Raw genomic sequence first — 16,993 nt, forward strand, 5'->3', positions numbered from 1 at the left:
CCTTACAACCCCCTTGGGTGCGTTTGGTTGGGGTCAGAAATGTGTTTGGTTTCTGTTTTCATCGGTTTGATCCTGAGTCTTCAGGGTGATCCTGGGTCATGTTCTGGGGCTTTTCCTGGCAAATTAGAGCCAGGGGTTCATGGGATGCACGAAATCAGTGAGACCATGAATGCGTTCATCAGATACAAGGTGAGATGCAGCTTTTATATTAAATCTCCAGCTCCCTTCAACTTAATTTTCCATTAAAACCCTCTGGAGGGATTGAACGGGGAAAGACGGAGAGGTGTGGGAAAGAGGACCCCTGCATCCTTCCCACCCCAGCCTGCACCCATCTGTCCACGCTCCCACCCTTCCCACCCCAGCTTGCATCCCTGGACGTGAGACCCAGAAAGCTGCTCAGGGCTGCTGGGTCAGGCTTGTTGGGGTCCAGCTGCCTCGGGGTGAGACTTTTGGGTCCCCCAGTCCTTCTGCTCATGGTGTCTAGTAGCAAAGCATCTTTGCAGGGGAGCTAATCCCCTCCCTTGCGCAGTGTCCTGTGCAAAGCGCCTGTGCTTAAATCTGGCAGAGAGTTGAGCCAGGAGAGCAAGTCAGGGTGGATTTGGGGGGAGATGAAGCAGGGTGCTTGCTGTGAGCTCTATTTGAGCCCCCAAGCTATGAGCCGGGGTGGAAAGGGGTGGCTGTGGGTTTTACAGGGAGACTGGCAGCTCTCCTCCCAGAGCCTCAGCTCCCCATCCCTCCCATAGCACATTGAAATTCAGATCGCGCCTCTCCGACGACGGCTCTCTTTGTTGCTTCTTCAAATGACTAATTGTCACTTTTTTTAATAAGGCAGCATCATGGGGAGGTGCAGGAGATTTCTTTTTTTCCCCGTTTTACAATTATTATTACAAAAAAGAGGAGGTGGGGAAGGAGAAACACACGCACCAGGGATAGTAAATCTCTTCCTCCTTTCCACACACCAGCTGCTGTGATGCTCTACTGCAGCGGCCAAGACACTTCATCCTCCTCCGGGGTTTACTTGGAGCTGTGTGATCGCTTGGGTAAACAGGGCGATTCCTGCTACGTTTGCTTTTTATTTTTTTTCCTTGAACTGGCTCTAAATAGCTGGGGAGAGGGTGAGCTGGCCTTTCCCAGCCCTTGGAGTTAACTTAAAACCTCTCAAGTTAATTTAAAACAGGGTCGAAGTCCCCTACATCTCCTGCTGGGGTGCTCCGGGTCCCTCCCCACCGTGGGGAGATCATGGAGTTGGTTTATGGAGCTGCCCTTGCTATTTGCTCTTAAAACTCTGCTGTTCCCATCCCTGGTGATGCTCCCCCAGGAGAAGGTGTGCCCCTCAAGACTGGTGGGACAGGTGGGTTTTTAGCTGATCCTGGACCTCCTGGATCCCCACTGGACCTGTTGTTCGTGAACAGAGAAGGACTTGTGGGTGATGTGATAGTTAGAGGCTGTCTTGGGCATGGTGATTACAAAATGATAAGAGTTTTTGATTCTTGGAGAAGTAAGGAGTGGGATCAGCAGAACTGCCACCGTGGGCTTCTGGAGGGCAGGCTTTGGCCGCTTGAGGAGCCAGGCTGACAGAGTCTCTTGGGAGGCAGCCCTGAAGGGCAAAGGGGTCCAGGAAGGCTGGTCACCCTTTCAGAAGGAGATCTGCAAGGTGCAGGAGAAGGCTGTCCCCATGTGCTGAAAGACAAGCCAGCAGGGAAGCAGCCAGCCTTGGCCCCAGGGTTGGTCTGAGCCATGCAGGGACGGATTTCAGGAACAGCATGAAAGAAAACCCCCCTCTCCTCCTTTTATTTGTCTCAGCACATCTCTCGCTATGAACTACCGCCAGCCTGGTGCCAGCTGGACCGTTTACGATGGCAATAAAAGCCAAACGGTGATATAAAATTGCACCTGTCATAATTGGGTTTGATTTAACTGTGGATGGAGGCAGCTGATGGTGATGCTTGTTTGATATGTTGTGTGAGGGTGCCTTGCCCAAAGGATGCTGCTGTGGCCATGTCCTCCTGCCATATGCCGGACTCTCGAGCATCTGTTTTGCGGGGGAATAAAATCACTTTGATTCTCCCTGAAAGCAGGATGCTGTGTGAGCTCATGGTTTAAAGTAATGGGAGAAAAGGACGGCTGCCATTTTAATTTGATGTCAGGGTTTGGTTTTTTTTCCCCCTTTCTTTTTCTTCCTGAACTTCATAGGAGACTGGATGGTGCTGACAGATGAGGAGAACCTTTTAACTCTTGCTGCTCCAGAAACTCACTGCTGTATTTTCTCCTTTCCTAGAAAGGCAGCCAGGCCAACAACCAAAAGGTCTTTTGTTCCCTGGTTTTTACTGGCTTTGGCTTATCCTGCTGGAGACAGGACAGGAGCAAATGCCGGTTGTACAGAAGCAGTGGTATTTACACCCAGAAAGCATCTGGCTTGTGTGTAGCTCCTGTACTGTACTGGACCAGGGGTGAATGTATTTACCTTGTTTCCCTTTTCCCCTGGTCACAAGAACTGTAGGAATCTCTCAGTGCAGGTTTTGGGGTGGTTTGGTGTATTGCAAGAGGACGCGGGTTACGAGCCCCTCAGAGAGTAATAGTGGATTTAATTGTGGTGGTTTCTTGATTGTTTTAATATATTGGATGTTTTCTGCTGCTCCCTGCTTGTTTTTCTCCCAGCTATTTCTTCTATTATCCTTTCCTAACGAACAAATAAGGCTTGGGCTTGTGGGGCATGCAAAGGATACCCCGGCAGCTCCTGAGCTTTTGGGTTCTTCAGGATTTTGATCTGCATTGTGGCCATAGCTAAGGAAGGGGAAAGGAGCTCCTGGCACCCTTGGGGTTGGACTCGTGGCAGCATTGTTCGAAGCAGCATCCTATTTTCAGGCTCATAAAGGTGATGCTCCAGCTCAGCCTTCGTTGAGAGAGCAGACCTTGTGTGCAGGTACCCGGTGTGTTACCCAGGTCCTGATACTGGCTGTAGCACATCCAGACCCTGTGTTATTTGATTTCCTTTCTCAATATAATGAGTGTAAATGGGAAGGGAGGTACCACTGGCAGGAGTGCTTGCTGCCAGCCATGGAGAACAAAACAGAGGTAGTAGCATCTCCCTGGAAATCCCATGAGCACTATAATTGGGTATTCAAGGAAAACACTGAGTACTGAGCTTGGGTACCACATACATCCCTCATCCATCACTACAGAGTCACGGGGCTCTGGGCAAGCTCCCCAAACTACTGGGCCATCTGAAGGCCAGTGCCTGCTGTTGAAAGCAAGCTTGGGTTTCTCCTTCAGGACTCCCATTTTATTATCCCATCAGATATTTCTGCATGACATCCTGGCTTGGTTTCTTTTTCCCGGCTGTGCTTGCTGCTGGGGTTTGAGAGCATCATGACCCGTGCTCAGCACAGCCCTACCATCCCCTTTTGGAGATGGTTAGTGGAGTGATGCATTTAGTCACAAGTAATGAAAGCAAACGGTGTAATATCTGTCCAGGGGGGGCTGTTAATCCCAATCTTAATTTGGGTTTTTGAGGACAGGTTGAGCCTGTGGAGATGGGTTCATGCATCATTGATGGGAAGTTAATGGGAGAACAGATGTAAGCAGCTGCTTATCTCTGTAATCCATTAATACATGTCCTAGGGCAAAATAGCTCCAGGGCTGCATGAGAAGTGCCTCCTCTCTCCTTCCTGACCTGGAGATGAGGAGTGAAAGGGAAAACCCTATTTAAAAGAGGAGGGGTGAAAAAAATGCTGAGCTCCTAAGGATGTCTGCTTGCTGCTGGCCTAGGAGGGCATCACTTAAACCAGAGCAGTTAGTTAGAAAGCCACCGAGCCTTGAGCACGCCTGTGGATGGGTTGAGGGAGTGTATTTAGGACCTGATGTGTAACAACATTAATGATGCAGGGAAGAGGATGCTGCAAAAAAACCCCAACCATAATGGCTTGAAACCAGGCTAACGGGGCACACAGGAGTAAGCTTGTTAAAAAAAAAAAAAAAGGCTGGTCATCAAAAATCAAACCCAGTCGGAGTTCGTATCTTCTGGAAGAGAGAGGGAAAAGGGAGGTTTAGCTGGAGACAAAGGACCTTTGTCTCTAATTACAGGAACAGCAGAGGCGGTGAGGGAAGATGAAAGCTCCCTGTAAAGTACCAGGTGTTTTGATGTGCAATCGAGTTACCTCCAAGATGTTCTAGGAGGATCCCCCAAGCCAAATTAGCTTCTGAGGGTTTGTTTTAAAATAAAAGCCATGAAAAAAAAAATCCCTTTTTTTGTATCTTTGAGATGAAAAGCTTTAAACACAAGGGCCTGAGCCATCTCCCCAGCCCTCCCCAGTACAGAAACATCCCTCCCTCTCCTGCAAGGCTCCCCTTGGAGCTTTGCTGGATCATTTCCCCCCCTACAAGTTTGACCCAGAGGCCAGACCCTCCAACCCACCAGCTCCATGGGTTTTCCCCTCTGCTGTGACAATTTGTTTTGGATTTATGGCCTGTCTGCTCCACCTGGGGAGCTCCACAAGCATGGCAGGGCAGTGCATGGACTAGGGGGGCCAGGGAATGGTGACCTTTGTCGGAGACACCGTAGTGAGGAATCAGCCTGTGGCCTCTTGCTGCCTTTTCTTGTGTGAGTCTGGCTTAGAAAAGCCTTGCTTTTCCTAGGAGTTAAGGGAAAATAAAAACTGGAATGATATTTGAAGAAGAAATTGTGTCTTTAGGAGCCAAGTGTGCAAGCACCCAGCACCCATCCCTACCTTCACTTTGGGTGCAGATGCTTCCATCACTCATAGGCATCACCTGCTGTGTCGGAACCCAACCTCACCCAATGCACGCCTAATCACTAATGAGCATCTGAAGCTGGAGATGCTTCTCTAGGATGTTCCTGGCATTGGCAACTCTTAATTTACTGCCAGGACAGTTCCCTGCGGTCTGGCTTCGGCTTGGAGAAATGTATAACTGACAGCTGGTGAAAGCACCGTTTCATCCAGCAAAGGGGTGAATCCAGCAAATAATTGTCCAAAGATTATCGTGGCGTAATGGTGCAACAACAGCAGCCGCCACACATCATTAGAGCTTACCAGGGAGCGCGGGAAGAGATTCAACAGAACTAAAGCAAACAAATGCTGAGCAAAATACACAGCAGATGTAGCATATTAGTTGTGCACGGATTGACTTAAGAGCTGTGTATCAACAGCATCGAAGCAAGGCAGGGGTTGGCGAAGCCTGAGGCTGGTTGCATGTCTCAGACATGGCTCGGTCCTCATGGGTTTTTGGGTTTGAAGGGTGCTCAGGAGTGGCTGGGATTTCCTACAGTTTTTCTGTGGGACTTTGGAAAGAGGTAGTTGGGGTTTTCCCCCACCTCCCTGACTGCTGGATGGGTGCAATAACTCACACTGCCTTTGCCTTGTCCCTCCAGGTGGTAACTCTTTTTGCCCCAGCTTTTTTTCAGCCCTCAAAGTTCCTCCACTGTGCTAATACTGGCCTTGCTCCTCGGTTTTCTATTACATTTTATTCCATGTATGTGCGATGGGGGGCCAGTATCATCACTGTTTGCTCTGCGCCTTTATGCAGCCACTGGGGCTCAGCACCCTGCAAGCACTTGGGCTGCTCCATCAATGAGAACATGAGTTAGTGATTTTCAACTGCTGGTACATGAGGAAAGCAGGATCATCGGAGCCTGTGACAGCATCTCATTGCTTCTTGCAGCCATCCATCCCCTTGCTTCACAGGACAGGGACTGGCCAGTCTGAGGGGCCATCCCAGCATGGGAGCACGTCCCAGTTTCTTGCTGGGAATTCTTTGATCCATCCAAATCTGCAATGAACCTCTCCACAGGAGGGAATTGATACTAATAGCGTTTTGCTTCTTTTTTAGTATAAAAAGAAGTATTAAGGCAGTGGTGGATGTTGGCTGGGCGGGGGGGGGAAACAGGTACCCCCAGGTTAGGTCGCCCCAGTTAAATGTTGAAAGTGGCCGGGATAAAGGTTGTCCAGACTGTTAAATCCTGTGGGTTTTGGGTGGTTTCTAGGAGAAATGGAAATCTCTGGCTTTTGGGAAGCTGGCAGCAACTTTCTATCCTAAAGCTTGATCCTCAGGGTGAACAATCCAGGGGAAAGCAAAGCAATCTGGGACATAACTATTTGGTAAAAATGGCTTTGTACATTTGTATTTAGGTTTTTTTTTAGCCTGGTAGTGTATTACTACAGACCTCAGAGCAGCTGGAAAAAGGTTTTATTGGATGATGATTTTCTTGAATTGACCATCAGCTGCAGGCTCCCTCCCTGCTCTCCTCCTCTGCTGTTTTATACCCCTTCTATTGCTCCCCCATCCTCAGCACCCAAGTCCTTTCTAGTCACAGACGAGGATGATGATGGTCCACCAAGTTGCAATGTTACCACTTAGTTTCGCAGACAAGACAAACCCTCTTTCCTCCAGCCCATGAAACACCAGTGATGGAACTTTCTATGCCTGAGATGTGCCTAAATGCCACTCAACCTAAGGCAGAGTGTCAATACTCCCTGTGAGCCACACACCAAAGCTGAGCGTATGCCGCAGCAGCTGGGTGATGTTTGCAGGCTGCACTCATGTGCGCTGGAGAAACAGATATAGAACATCACCAACTTTCAGCAATTTATTCCACCTATGCCTTTTTTATTTGTCACTATGGTAACTACAAAGTAAAGATCAAAGCAGCATGCCAGCAGCAGGAAAAGGTATTCCCCCTGCCCTCCCTGCCTTTGCAGAAGTAACATAAGCTTGTTTTTATTTCCTTCCCATTCAGAAAAATCCCTTGCTGCTGGCCAGTGCTGCTACAAGGGCTTGTACCTGGTTTTGGCGAGGGATATATCTTTGTCTCCAGCTGTTGCAAAATTGAACCTCAAGAGTTTAAGTATCAAATAAACTGAATTTCCTTTGCCTTTGAGGCAAACATGAAGTGCAGCTTGATGGGTGGGTGATGGGGTAATGTGACAGAGGATGGAGAGGGCTCAGAGAGGAGCTCCTGTGTTTTAATAGTGGTGATGGTTTGGAGGGCTGGGGCAGGTCCTGGGGCTGGAGGAGAGCAACTGCAGCTACTAGAGGTTTGTGGGGTGGGGAAAACTTCTCAGGAGGAAACACTTGGTTGCTTTTCTTTCCTTGTTGAAAATCACTGATTTAATTAAAGGAAAAAGAAATTGTGGAGGAACAGCACGGTCAATAAGGTGGCCTGGCTGTGAGGAGCGGAGGTGTCCTGGGGGCTGCTCTGTGACCCTGCTGGTCCCAGCTGGGCTCCCATGGCTGTGCTGCTTAGGGGACGCCTGGCTCCTGCGGTGGGAGCAGAGCCACTCCTTAGGGTGCATAGCAAGAATAACAAGCGCCTTATTGAAAACAGGATGAGCCTGGCTGCATGGTGGGCTGGTGTCTCCTCCTGGCTTCATGGAGCCACTTGCCTGGGGTGGGGAGAGAGCTGGCAAGGCAGTGAGGCAGGTTATAGGGTTACCGCAGATCCTAAAATGCTTCATTCATCACTGGCTGGCTGGGCTTGTTGAGGATGCTGCTGCTGCCTGCCCTGCCCGCGAGCTGCCAGAGCCTTTGATGTATTGCACATGGTACAACCAGCCTGGAGGGACCCGGAGCGGTGGAGGGGAAGCCCATGTTGGAGCCAGCCACCGGGCTGCTGGGCATGGGCCGTCTGCCCGTGCATGCCAGTCCTCACCCATCTCATGCTGGGCAATTTGCCAGGAGTGAATATTCCCTGCCTCAGCCTGCTTCCCAGGAAAGGCAGCTCTGATGGGGATATGATTGTCGCTTAAAATGGAAATCAGCAGGCAGCTGAAACAGCAGAGGGGAGGAGGAGGAGGAGGAAAAGTACCGTGCTGGCTGTCCTGGCTGGCAAAGAGAAAAAGAGGTTCGGGTCAGAAAAGGGATCACCCCAACAGCTGAAATTGCTCCTGGGTGTGCCCTGTGGCTCTGGGGCTTGGGATGGGTTTGGGGTCCCCATCCATGCCCCGTGGCTCTGGGATTTAGTATGGGTTTGGGGTCCCCATTCATGCCCTGTCGTTCTGGGCTTGGGATGAGTTTGGGGCTCCCATCCATGTCCTGTGGCTTTGGGATTTGGGATATGATTGGAGTACCCATCCACACCCCATGGCTCAGGATGGGTTTGGGGTCCCTTTCTATGTCCTGTGAGTCTAGACCAAATGTTTTAATGTGGATAAAAAGTCAGAAACCACAAAAATCTTGAACTTCGTTTGATTCTTGCTTGCTTCCCCTTCATTATCATGGAAACAGGGTGCAAGCGCCAAACGTTTAAGGAAGGGCCCCACTCTCTGCATATAGCTGCAGCTCCAGGGTCTTCAGTGAGGGTGCTCAGGATCCAGCAGTTGCCCTGCTCTGATTACCCTGTTAATTCTTTTAATTGCTAATAATTATGCTCTTCCCTGATAGGTGTAGAAATAGAAAGGCAGGTGCAAAAAGGAAGAGGATGCTCATTGATGTGCTGCCATCGGGCATCCTTCCAGCCATCGGTCCCCTGCCACCTGAAGCTGAATTCCTTGCTGAGCATGTGGCATTTCCAGCCCTACTTTGCTGATTTAAGTGAAGCCACTATGGAAGTAAGTGCAATCTCAAACTCTGTGTTTTTGATTATACCAAAATGTAGTCAATATACACAAGCAAACTTTAGCTCTGATTTAAAACAGCGAAAAAAGGGGATTTTAAAATGCGTGAGTGCATTTGAAAGTACAACGTTTGAGGCTTCTGTGTTGCATGTTTGCAGTGTAAGTGGTAATCTTTTCCTCTATGGGCTATAAAGCAGCTTTTAAGTTGGAGGGAATTGAATGGTGTGTGTATTTGTTGTTTCTGCAGATGAAACGAAATGCACAGTCACTGCAATGAGTAGTATAGCCAATTAGGATGTAGGCGCTTAAAAAATTAGCAGAAGGTTTTTGGCTGTCAGGAGAGTTTCTGGAGGGATTTTGAGGACAGCTGGGGCCATCTGGTTTTAAGAAGGGATTTAATCCATTTAGGAGTGGGATTATGCAATATATTTTCTTGCAGGTGCTGGGGCATGGTAGCCTCAGACTCGCTTTGAGTTCCTCCTTGCTCCTGCAAGATTTGCATTGCTCTGAAGATGGCTTCTGCTTTATTTTTCTTTTTAAGTAAAAGTGTTTCATACACAAAAGGGAAAATAAATCTGGGGATGCGCTGCCGTCATGAGGCACCACTGCTGTACTCCCCTCCACAGTGGAGCTGTGTGAGGATATAGGGCAGGACCTAGTCCCACTTATCCAAGCCTTGGTCTCGTGCTTAGTGTGTTATTTTGCCAAGGGACACTTGTTTGGGATCACTCAGCATTGCCACTGGGTTGTAGGGATGTGCCAAAGCCTACAGTGGGGCAGGGGAATGGTTCAGTGCAGGTGAGCAGAGCTGGTTTTAAATTAGCAGGGGCCTTTCTAATACTGCAAGACTTCCTTCAGCAACAGTGAGTTAAAATTAGACCTTTAAGAGAAATTGATAAAAGTAACTAAATTAAAATTTCTTGGGGAGGTGGCTCTAGGGTCTCTCCTGCCTGACACATGGGAGCCCAATGTGGTGGGCCCATCCATGGGCAACCAAAAGCCAAATTACCACTTGATTCAGTCTGGGTAGTTTTCAGCGTTTTTTCCATCCTTCCTTAATTGAAGACACATTTATTGCTTTAAGCTGATGCTTTCCAGGTAGAAAGGGTTGGGAAGGGGACTGTGGAAAAGCCACAAGCCAGTCCCTGGTCATGCAGGCATCTTCTTCAGCTCTGCTCTTCGGTGGCCAAGCCCAAAAAACCACAGAGGATCTTCATAAAGGCAACAGCTCAGCAGGAGCAGATCAACCCCCAGCCTCCTCCATCTCTGGTAAGAGACTGTCTTGAATTTAATTAGGCTGAGGGTAAGGGGGGGCGGCAGGATGTGGCCCTGGCTTGCTGGCTGTTGGAGCATGGACCTGCCTGGAGCATCCTCCAGGGTGCCCCAGCATGCAAGTTGACTTTGTGCATTTTGAGTTGTTAGAGGGGGAAGGAGGGGAAGGGGACAGGGTATTTACAGGGAAAGAGCTGTTTTGGTCATCCCAGAAGTGTCTGTGAAATTGTTAAACAAAAAACCCAAAGCTGACTGTGCTGGCAGAGGGGGTATCTGGATTTGTGCAGTGGCTGAGCTCACAGGGTGTTTGCTCAAGAAGAGGGCTGAGGGAGGGGAGTATCCATCTCCTGGTCTCATCCAGCACTGCTGACGTCTTATGTGAGCACATAGTCCCAGAAATTTGCACCCCACCAGATTGAACTCCAAACAGGTCAGTAAGGGGGTGTCAGCTTAATCCTGCTGATCCTGGTGCTGCTGGTTCGAGCTCCTGAGCACACCCCACTGCAGAACATACTTATATCTCCAGAGGGTTATAAATTTCTATGAATTTTATATAAAATTATATCATGTCATATATAATTTTATATGCATTTCTATCCCAGGAAGGATATAAATAAATATTTATAGTGCAGGAGAGTTGAGCTGTGGGATGCTGCTGCCCCCCGTCACCCTCTGCACCTCCCTGCTCCCAGCAGGGCCACATCCAGGTATCCTCCCCACGGTGCATGTAGTGGGACTGTGCCAGCACCTGAGATGCCTTTGAAAACATGTAGGTGATGGGGCTATATATAGAAAAGGGTGGGTTGAAGATGTTTTGGTGGAGGCATCCTGCTGGAAGATGAAGCCCTGTCAATGCCAAAATGCTTCCAAAAATCAGGGTTTTTTCCTGTTTTTCCAAATTTTCCATGAGCTTTCATTTTCTTGCAGAAGAAAACCAAGGAAGCAATAACCCCCATGTGAGCATGCATATAGGCATCTCTCATACCTATGTATGTGTGGCTGGGGTCAAAATGAGCTACAACAAGCCAATATATTGCTCCTGCATCGCCATCTGCAGCCCAGGACCTCCTCTTTCTAATATGCATGGCAAAAGGATGCAGTTGTAGCTGTATCCCTGCAGTAATTCCTGTGGGCAGGCAGGGTGGCAGGGCCATGGGGAATATGGGACAAGGGAGCACTTGGCATCATTGCAACTGCAGCGACATCAAGCCAGCATTTGCAAAACACTGACAAACTCAGTTTTGTCTGCAATGGATCAGTGTTGCTTGCAGCCCTTGATCTCTATCGCCGTCGACAGAAGCTCTTCAAAAATTTCTAAGTTGCCCTTCGATCAATACAAAGAGTGTTGTTACCCTGCCTGATGCTTGAAGCCGCCAGTGTTAGATGCAGCAATGCAGCTGGCCGAGGGGTGTTGGAGCTGTGGGGAAGGTTCTGAGCTCCTCCAAGCACCACTGATGGTGTCTGATGTATCCTAGGCATTTAACCTAGAGTGTCACAGGACCTTGAAAAAGGGCTCAGGCATGGGTAGGAGTGGGCTGGAAGCAGGTGTCCTCTTGTTGGGTGGTTGCAAGCAGCCCCTGGGAGCTCCAGGCTGGCACTTGCCAAGGATGGGTTTTGCTTGGAGCAGGAATTGAAACCCTGGAGCCATCTCTACCACTTGTTATTTTGGGGAGTGAAAAGCCCTCCCCAGCTGATGCTCTTTGTAGCCTCCTCTGTGGGAACAATGCTGGATTAACCAGGTAGGAGCTTAGTTGCATGTCCATCACGGTCAGAGCTAGAAGTGGAGGACTCCAGTGGCAAGAGGGGTTTGCCTTGCAAGGGGGCTAGAGCATCCTTCAGAAAACACACTTTGGATATAAATCTGATGCTAGGCTGGAGGAGCTGTGTGCTTGGTGGTGGTGGTGTGGAGATCCTCGCTGCCAATGTTTGGCTTGGTGAGTCTCTCAATATTGCTCTGTCAACATGTCATGAAGTCAAGGAGGCCATCAGTTTGTGTAAAGGTGCTGCTGACCCTCCTGGCCATGCACGATCAGGCCTGAGGGAGTGGTGCTGTGTGAGCCCCAGGCAGCTGAAGCTGGGAGTGATACCCCCATGAGATGCTGCAGCACCAACACCACGCAAATGCAGGTGCATCTGCTGAAATCCCACTCTAGGTGAATTTTGACTCCAGCAAAGTTGGACAAAGAAGTGGTTGTGTCCTGCCACCCTTTGGAAGGAAAGAAAACACAAACCTCTTGTTTCTTTGAAGCTGTGTCAGAAACTTGACGTACAGATGCAGGGGATGGGTTGGTCCCATCCTGCAGTAGCTGTCAAGATTCATTGAAACTCAGCAACTGTACAAAAGCTGGGGATTTCCATACAACTTAATTGTTGATGCACATTCCCCTGGCTGCCTTCTGTCTTTTTTCCACTCTGGGTTTTGGCAGGCTGCATGGACAGCTTTGGTGGTCATTAGGAGGAAGGCACACCTGGCAATTGCCCACATGCGAATCTCCAGGGTGCACAGGTCTCTGGGGCTGCTCTGGAAAATATTCTGGGCAAAATAGCAAAAGTCTGCTTGTAAGGTGCTCAGGTAGCTCATCTCTCCTGGATGGCTGGGGCGATGTGTGGTTGCCTGTCTTTGGCCAGACCCTGTGGACAGATGCTGATGCTCTTCTGCTTCGGTGGGGGCACCTCTCAGATGCTCCTGCTGGGTAGATGGAAGGTGAGCACCAAAGACCACTGTGGACATCTCCATGAGCCTTTGAAGGATGCAGGAGGTTATTTTGCACTTGATATGGGGTGATGGGATCAGAGCCTGGCTGCCGTACCCTGACAGCAGTGATAGTCACCTCATTGGTCCCAAGGCTTTGCAGGGGCAAGCTTGCATCTCTGGAGGTCCTAGATGTGATGCCAGCAGGGCAAGCCAAGACCACTTTGGGGTGCATCATCTCACCTATGTTGTGGTGTGGTGATGCTCCATGGGAGGGAATAAATGGGGATCACTGTCTGTGAGAAGCACGGATCACAGATGCTCTAGTCCCTGCCCCATTCCCTGCATGGCCTGGCAGAGAGGGACCACGGGGTGATAGTGGCTCTGGCTCACCAGAACAATCCTGTCCTGGAGGGATGCCCGGTGCATCTGCCTAGGATGCTCACACCCCCCTGCCCAGGTATCACCCACCCAGGGGACATCCCCAGCTTTCCACCCCCCCTCCCCTCCCCAGCTCACATACATACCGTCACGGGCCATGACTCACACACAGCCGCCCCCGCTGCACACCCCTCTCCCTTCCCACCCCCAAGCGCCTAAATATACCTCCAGCTCCACACTGACACCCCCTCCTGTGCTCCAGAACCCCCACGCCTGCTCTCTCCCATTCTCCCCCCCGCCTCCTGCGCTGATGTCCCCTGCACTCCATCTCTCCCCTGGAGGGGGGGTCCTGTGGGGATGCTGGGGACAGCCCGTGGCTGCCCGCAATGCTCCAGCCCATGTCTCCCCCCGCCCACCTCCACCAGCGTCCCGCTGCTCATATTAATGCACCGCTCGAAGTACAAGCTGTGATGGAGGAGATATATTTAGACTAAATCCCTCGCAGGTGATTTTGAGTGGGGAGGCAGGATTTAATTTTTTGCTGTGATGGTTAAGCCTTGGGGTCTCTTTCAGAAGCTGCGCTCCTGTGCCAGCAGTGCCAGCAAAGCCCCCAAGGTAGTGAGTGCTTTCAGGGACCCTCCCCCATTGCACCTCACATCTCACATGCAGATCAGAAACCCTGCAGCACACGTCTGAACCCTCCCCAGACTGTCTATCCATCACTCCTGATAGATTTTGTTGCCTGGTATCTCTCAATAACTCTTCCTTTGCAGACCCCTTGATCTCAGTGATGGTCCCTGAGCTGGTTGTACCCCGCCTGAAGCAGCTTGTGCTCGCTTTATCCCTCAAGGCTTGTGTTAGGAAAAAAGGAATTTTTTCCCCTCCAGATACATGTGTGTGCTCCAGCCCTCTAGCATATGCAACATGACTCGAGGTGGTTTTGCTTGAGCTGATGCCAAAAGCTGCATGCTTGTATGCTGCACACCTGGCTTGTGGCAGGGTGATGGCACCCACTGGGCACATGGTCCCCAAACCCTGCTCTCTACCCATCCATCTCTTCCTGGGTTTTGTCTCTCTCCACCTGTTTTAAGCAGGAAGGTGTTTTCTCCTTTGTGGCTGTTGCCCCTCACACACGCTGTGAGAGGTCTGTAACAGCCACAACATGTCCTCGCTCTCCCCATCATCCCGAGCTTTGCCGGGCTGGGAGGGCTCTTACCCTCAGCTTCGTGCAAGACTGAGCCACAACTTGAGTAGTCTCTGGGGCTCCAGTGAGACTTCCACTCCTGGTGAGCACAGAAATGGTGCCAGCAAAGGTTGAAGGCATCTCAGAGGCCTGCTGAGCCCCATCTCTTCTTCCTGAGAGCAGTGAACGTGATGGATAGAATGTACTAGCAAGAAAATAGGCTAAATCATGACATCAAATAGGATTTTCATCTTCCTATAATGTTTCCACCTTTTACAAGCAAATTACCTTCCTTTATTCCTTTTCCCCTGGCCTAGGAATGAAGCAGCAGCAGATGGGAAGCCCACCATCCGTGGCCTTACAGGTGTTCAGCAGGGATGGTACTGTCTCCAGGACAGAGCACATGTACGGGTGGCCCCTTGTCCAGGTCAAATGGAGGATGGAGAGACCCCTTTCCCTGCACACCCTGGAGCTCCAGCACCTCTCCTCATGGGATGCCTATCAGGGGGAAGCAGCAGTGTTTGCTCTGGTTTGGGGGGGCTTTGGAGTTAGGGGCGTGCTCGGAGCTCCCTGCGGGTCAGGAGTGAACGTTGCCTTGGAAGCCTGATTGCCTCAGGCTGAGAACAGGTGAGGAAGTTTTTATCATTTCTCTCACCCATCTGTCAAAGGAGGTGTGTTTTATGTCTGCAAACCAAAGGCTGAAATGGGAAATCAGGATTTATTTGGGAAATAAAGCTCTCCATATATTCGTTCTTTTTTTTTTTTCCCTTCCCCTTCCTACAGTCTATTTATCTAATCCACTTATGTCTATTCATCTATCTGTCTCCTGTTTATCTGGAATATCTTTCAATATAAATCTATGCCTTTCCCTTCTGCATTATCTCTCTTGCCCTTATGAACCACCATCAATCTAATTATAAGATCGCTTCCGTGCTTTCCATCTTCAAATAAATTTTGGGGTTTGGACTATTTCTGTTTCTTACTCTACTTGTTGCATGCTACAGCTTTTCCTAACCACAGCCACCACTCTTCTTGAACAGAATATTTTAAGAAAATGTGTCAGTAGCAAGGGATTTGATTGATTATGCATGTTAGGCATTTGGGGATGTGATGTGGAGCTGGAGCACATCCCTGCAATGGACTGTGATGAAGGAACACTGGTGACAAGGAAGTGTGTGAAGCCCTGGGGAGATGTCACTGGGCCTTCATGGTCCTGGGGAAGGAATAAGCCCTTCTCTCCAGGCTATCATTGGAGTTGCAAACATCAAGTTGGGTTGCTTTCAAGCCATGTCCCTTCTCCATCTTTCACTTCTGCCAGTACAACTCAGAGCCAGCTTGGCATTCCTGGCAGGTACGGCTTCCCACCACCTCTCAGCAGCGCTGACCGGGTCAAATGCTCATTTATAAATGAGCAGCTCAGGGCTGTTTGTGCATTACCAGGCTGCAGGGATTGGTGGACAGGCAGTTAAATAATTTTTTCACACCACATCCTGTGGTGCCCTTGATTAATTTTATTCTCAGCGTATCTTGGTTTTGTGCTGAGGTCTTGTCCCCCCCATCCTGCTGATGTTTAACATTCCTGATGCCAGCATGTTCAGCCTGGAGCAGGACACTGTCTCCTCTGCTAGTCCAGCTCAGCGCTCCTTCCTTCTGGGGAGGGTGAATCAACCCGTTCCAAGCACCAGGTGCCTTCTTTGGACACAGACACTCAACACTCTTTCCACCTTTGCAGGTGATGCTGCTTAAATTTAGTTCTCCAAGAAGCCTGCTTTGCTCCTCATGCCAGGGAGAGAGGGCTTGAGTGCAAGAGGCTCATCTCCAAAAGCCACAGGTATGGTCAAAAGGCACTAATATGTTTGATTTAACACACTAGTGTCTAGTTATTGTATTAAAATTAGCAACAAGTAGCCATCAAGAAGAGAAGACGCCCCTTCCTCCTCTAATAAGTTCAGTGATGGAGCACCTCTTGGGTATGTTGCTGGTATTGTGTTGGTCATGTAGAAGATGGCTGGCACTGATGGCAATTATTCGAGCCTTTGGGAGACAGAAAAACAAAAGAGGGCTTCTTCTCCTCCACTTGATCAGCGTGAGGTGAGTGCAAATTAACCCACCAGGAGGTACCTTGGTGTTCTCATGATATGGATGCTCTCACACATGCTGCACTGGGACAGTAAAGGAGCTCGGTTCAAGGGGGATAAGCTCTGCAGGGTGTTTGTGTCTGGAGGTTTCCCCTTCCTCCTATATTTTTGTGATCCTGGTGTTTTTTTCTGAAATCCCCGGTTGCCTGAATCATGGTACCACCTGAGAGAGAAACTCAGTGTTTCCTACAGACAATCGAATACGTCCCTAGTTTACCTGCATCACCCTGATACTGTCAGGCTTGAGGAGAGATGTTGAGCTTTTCCTGGAGGGGGAAACTCAGCCACGTAATTATACGCTGCTGCCTCTAAATCCCTGGGCAGGACAGGACAGGACACCATGGCTGCCCCTTCCCATTGCTTTCCACCTGGGTCCACCTTCTCCAGCAGGACCATCTCTTGGCCTGCCTTGTCTCTGGCCATGCATACCCTCATCTCCTGTGTTGGGGTCCCCATCTCCTTTCTCAAGGGCAGATACCTCCAATCTTGTCCCCTTCACATCTTGCTGCAGCGTCATCGTCTTGCACTGTTGCTCCCTCCATGGTCCCAGGCAACTCTTCCCTGATACCCTCCTCGTGCCTTCAGCGATCCTTCCCCTTTTTTACAGTTGTCCCCTCTCCATTTCATGGCCAAGTGCAGAAGGAGTTTGTCTGGACCCTGCTTACTGGAAGTCCTCCCCAAAAGTGCCCAGCAGCCATGGAAAGCCTCACGTGGATTGCAGCTGTTGAACACCCAGGTCAGGTCCGTCAGGAAGCGG

At 49.9% G+C, this 16,993-nt stretch overlaps 1 long non-coding RNA gene across 6 annotated transcripts in view; it reads left to right on the forward strand.

Annotated features, from left to right (window-relative positions):
• The window catches only part of LOC119151621, a 28,063-nt gene continuing 11,070 nt past the window's right edge, over positions 1-16,993 (forward strand). For 3 of the 6 annotated variants that reach the window (XR_005105477.1, XR_005105478.1, XR_005105479.1), the window contains exons 1-5: positions 1-189; positions 8,398-8,564; positions 14,416-14,725; positions 15,831-15,929; positions 16,844-16,977. This is a non-coding gene — a long non-coding RNA (uncharacterized LOC119151621). The other 3 variants (XR_005105480.1, XR_005105481.1, XR_005105482.1) reach the window with 2 other exon arrangements.

This window comes from Falco rusticolus, chromosome 7 (assembly GCF_015220075.1).
Source record: "Falco rusticolus isolate bFalRus1 chromosome 7, bFalRus1.pri, whole genome shotgun sequence".
Classification (NCBI taxonomy): domain Eukaryota; kingdom Metazoa; phylum Chordata; class Aves; order Falconiformes; family Falconidae; genus Falco; species Falco rusticolus.